This window comes from Acinonyx jubatus, chromosome A1, assembly GCF_027475565.1.
Source record: "Acinonyx jubatus isolate Ajub_Pintada_27869175 chromosome A1, VMU_Ajub_asm_v1.0, whole genome shotgun sequence".
In the NCBI taxonomy this organism is placed as follows: Eukaryota; Metazoa; Chordata; class Mammalia; order Carnivora; family Felidae; genus Acinonyx; species Acinonyx jubatus.
The window spans coordinates 85,379,759-85,385,094 of record NC_069380.1 but is presented as its reverse complement, the minus strand read 5'-3'; positions in this window follow the sequence as shown (position 1 = coordinate 85,385,094).

The window sequence follows — 5,336 nt, the reverse complement described above, 5'->3', positions numbered from 1 at the left end:
AATTTTAAGCCATAATTGGCTCAAACAACCTTTTGCTCTTTTCTATTTCTCTTCTTCCTCTGGGTATCCTATGGTATCATTGTAATTATGCTTGAGGAGTTATTGAGTTCCTTAAGTCTACATTTGTGATCCAATATATCTCTTTATGACTTTTTTCCAGCTTCATTATTTACCATACTTTTGTTTTCTATTTCACTGAATCATTCCTCTGCTTTGTCCATCCTACGCAATAGCATCCATTCAGTTTTGCACTAGAGTTATAGTTTTGTTTTTTTTTAATTTCAGCCTGACAAGATTTTAGTTATTTTATTCATGAAATAAGTGATTCTTTAGTGTTTCCTATGCTTTTCTCAAGCTCAGCTAGTATATTTATGATTATCACTTTAAACTCTGGTTCAGATATCTCACTTGTATCTAAGTTGATTGAATTTCTGTCTGTGAATTCTTCCTGTCTTGTCTTTGGGGGTGAATTTCTCTGTTTTACAATTTTTTTTTCTTGGTTATTATTTTGTGTCTGTGTGATTGTTAGGAAAGTCTGTTGTATTCCTAGACAACAGGACAGAGTTGAGGCTATATTAAGGAGGAGTAAAAACAGTTAATAAGCTAGATCCTAAGTGTGTTTTGCTCTACTAGAAGAAGCTTTATCAAACAAACAAAGTAAACAAAACAAAAACAAGGAAGCCAGATCCCATTTCCCATTTCCCATTTCCCCTGAAGTTTTAAAATACTTTGATTAGTAGACTTGTTGAATGTGAGGAGTTTGTGTTTGTCTTCTGGGGATGGGGCCACTGATTCTCAGGTGGACTTGGCCTAGAGGAGATGCACCTGCAATGAGCAGTGGGGTGGGGTTTTGGTGTAAGCACCTCTGGCCTCTACTGGGTAGCACTTTTTGCCACTGATGTGCAGTGTTGATGGGTGGGTGGGAAAATGGCATTGCCTGCTCTCTTGTCCCTGAAAAAGGGAGTTTAGACTTGCTACTCATTAGGAAGCCCTCACAAAAAAGCAAACACCTGTTTTGTGTCCCCAGCTTTGGCCAGATCTCTGCCTTCACCCTGCCTGTGTTTGAGCTGTCTGCCTGCTAGGTGACACAATACTACTTTGTTTTATCTCAGGCATGTGGCTGGGTTTCGAAACTCCAAACTCTGAATTTTAGGGAACAGAACAACATGGACCCATCCTGACCCTCTAGGGCAGGGTCTTTCAGAGTTTATGCCATTTGCCAGTGTATCTCAAAAAAGCAGTTGCATAACCATGCATTAGTTCAGAGTTTATGGTAAAGTACAACACAATGTTGACACTAAGTTTTGCAGCCCACAGCAAGCAACTTTGTTCCAATGATAGGGTGAGGGCAGCAAAGAGGTGTTGCCAGTTCTTTTTGTCCCTGAAGAAACTGTGACACCACTCCCAAATGCACTTCAGGTAGGAGTACTTTTTCTCACTGTTTGACCCAGGGTATCTTCAGACCATGGTGCTACTCCTGGGTCTCCACCCTCCTTATTCACCAGAACACCACCAACACTGCAAGTCATAACCCCAGTGATGGCATGGACCTCTAAATCTTCAGCCTTTGTGTTTTGCTTCTTATAATAACTTGCTGTAGTCAACCCCTCCCCTTTTCCCAGTGAAAGCTTTCAGGGAAGTTTGTCCTGTGCAATTCCCTCATGAATTTTCACTCTCTCTCTCTTTTTGTCTCTTTCACTCCTCTCATCATGATCAGGACTTCCTTCCCTTCACAGCACCCACAGTTCTTTTCTCCCCAAAGTCAACTCTTGGAAGCTCCTACCTTCCAAGGTGTGGCCGTTTTTTCCACCTCTAGTTGTGAAGATGTGCTGTCTCCATGCTCAGATTGGTTTCTTGGCTGTTCAAAGTGATTTGGTGTTTATCTAGCAGTGTCCCAAGGATGAGACAAGCTTAGTGTATCCCTACTCCTCTACCATCTTAACTCCTCTCAATGTAACACCTTTAAACATTTTTTTAATGTTTTTTAAAATTTTTGAGTGAAACAGATCACAAGTGGAGGACGGGCAGAGAGAGAGGGAGACACAGAATTTGAAACAGGCTTCAGGCTCTCAACTGTTAGCACAGAGACCAACATGGGGCATGAACTCATGTACTGTGAAATCATGACCTGAACCAATGTTGGGTGCTCAACCAACTGAGCTACCCAGGTGCCCCAACACCTTTGTAAATATAATTCACATATCATAAAATTTTCCATTTTATTTTTTTAAAATGTTTATTTTATTTCTTTAGAGAGAGAGAGAGCATGAGTGACTGGGGCAGAGGGTAGGAGATCTGAAGCAGGCTCTGTGCTGACAGCAGAGAGCCTGATGTGGCATTCAAACTCATGAACTGTGAGATCATGACTTGAGCTGAAGTCAGACACTTAACCAACTGAACCACCCAGTCACCTCCAAAATTTCCCATTTTAACGTATACTCTGCAGTGAATTTTAGTGTATTCAAAGAATTGTATACCATCACCACTATTTAAATTTAGAACATTTCCATTACTTTAAAAACTAAATTCTATACCCAATGCCAGTGACTGCCAATTTTGTCCTAGGTTCAGTCACTGACACCACTAATTTCCTATCTGTCTTGTGAATTTTTCTAATCTGGATGTTTCATGTGAATAGAACCATATAATATGTGGTCGTATGAATCAGGATTTTTTTGCTGAGCATAATATTCTCAAGCTTCATCATTTTTGTTGCTTGACTATACTACAAATCTGTATTTTGGAAGAGAAATACTGAGACTATTAAGACTGTGATTTTAAAATGTTCTGTATTGCTTGCTTTTTTACTTTAAAATTATATTCTTTACTTATTTATATTTATTTATATTTATACTTATTTATATTTATATTTACTTATACACATATTATATGTGTATAAGACTGTAATTTTCTTTGTATTCTGTATTTGTAAATATGCTAAAAACTACATATTCAGAAAAAATATGCAAGTATATATTATATTTGTAAATACCAAGGGAACACACTCAACTGAAACAATATTACCTATCTTCCAAAAGTCACTAAAAATTATAGCACAGAAACTATTCTGCTCCAGAGGTCAAATTAGCTATAGTGACAGGAAATATATTAATATATTTCAACATTAATTAAATTAAGAATTATGTCATCATCAAACTCAGCACTAATTTTTAGTAAAACCTAATAATATGTCAGCATTGAATTTATCCCCATAGCATATATGAAGTGTGCAACATGATGCATGTTTCCCAAACTTCCAGAAATAAGAAAAGTCTATTTGCAATTAAATACTCTTGTGTTTATCAGTATAACTAAACATGTGAAATACATATGACTTTTGAAATTGGAATAAAAATTTAAATTATGCTTATTTTTAGGATATTATGATTGCATGCCTAGAAAATTACTAAAAACACATTGAAGCAATTATTTAATAAAAAGCTATTGTAATATCTACATCAATAAAAATGAGCTAAGAAGAATTTTGTAATGATGCTATGAGTGAAATAAACTTTTAAGATAATTCTGAATGAGAAGGGGAAATGATGAGGACTTGAAAAAAGTTAGAAAATTATATCTTGCTTTTTTAAAAAAAAATAGTATAATCTAAAATATAGGAAGGGAGAAAACAAATCCTTTCTAAACTAGATCTCAAAGCCAGAAGTCATGACAAAACAGATTAGTACATTTGGCTAGATTAAATTAAACCTCATATGCAAAATATTATTACAAAAAATATAAAAACAAAAAAAAGAGAAAATAATTGCCCTTATACTTGAAAATTATGAGACAATTAAGTTCTAAATTTCCGAACATATGTAAAGCTTAAAGAAAGCAATGAAGATTCATAAATATAGGAAAAAGGTATAAAAAGACATCCCACACAAAATTAAGACAAGTGGTTCATACACACTTTAAAACTTGTTCAACCTTACTGTATATTAAGTATACGCACCTTAAGGTAATGGATTTTTTTCCTATTGTAATGTTAAAGAAAGATGTAAAATTGGAATAGTCTCTGTCTTGTTAGTTTTTGTTACAACTTTGGTGATAAATGTGGTAACCCCTATGAAGTCTCTTTCTTTCCAAGGACAATGTGTTTTGTTTTGTTTTGTTTTGTTTTGTTATGTTTTGTTTTGTTTTTAATTTGGGTCTATTCCCAGGGTATTTACTTACCCACTCAATGGAGAATCTCTTTAAAATTGAAAAAGCATGGACAGGAACCTATGGTTCTTAGTGCTCTCTGCCAAGGCAAAATCCTGTATAAGATCATGTTGGTGATGATTCTACTGTCCTTGCTCTGAATGTGGTTATGGCTGCTATTTTGCTTTGAAACCCTTGTCAGACGATTACACTTCTGTAAGTATTCATTTTCTTATCTTTATGTGTGTGATAATCCATTTCAAACCTCAGAGTTAACATGGGTGAAGTGCACAGAGTAAGCGTATTGAACATTAGCTGTTAGCATTATCCTTTGAAAGTCCACAAAAAGAGATACAAAGGAGGAGAGCCTGTTAAACCAACCTCTATGATCCACTGGACTTGGATGTGCCCCATCCTGTAAAGAATTGAGATATTAAGTCTGTTTTCACAAAGAGAAGTACCATGCTAAAGAAGAGTGCTAAAGTAAAACTTCTGTAAGAGCTTTTAATGATGATAACCAGGGATACAGTCAAGTCTAAGTTTCAACATTACATAAGACTTTGTAGCTTATAAACCTTAGGAGTGAGACCACCTGTGTTCAAATCCTTCCTCTACCCTGTGTGACATGGGACTAGTTTTTTAAGCTCTCCACAGCTCCAATCTCTTCATATAATGAGTTGTGTTCAGTATGGATGTAAGTCATATTCAATAATACATAAAAATATATTAGAATGTAACTGGTGTAGGTAATTAGACAAGATCTCACATTCCCAACAGTGCATTTAGTAAATTGTGATTTACACTTGGCTTTGGCTAACTTGACAAAATGCATGCTTTCTGAGATCCATTCATTCTGAAAAAGAAAACAAAACAATAAAACATAACAAAACTCTCATCTGTTCTACTTGAAAGGAATAGAGTGGGAGAGGACATTACTGAATAAATATTCCTCTTAAAAACTGACAATAAACTGAGGGTTGATGGGGGGTGGGAGGGAGCAGAGGGTGGGTGATGGGTATTGAGGATGGCACCTTTTGGGATGAGCACTGAGTGTTGTATGGAAACCAATTTGACAATAAATTTCATATTTAAATAAAGAAGATACAGGGATTTCAACATTGAGCTATTTAAAACACAAAGATGAGCAGTTAACATTAAAATATTTATGGGACTAGAAATATTTTAAGATGCTT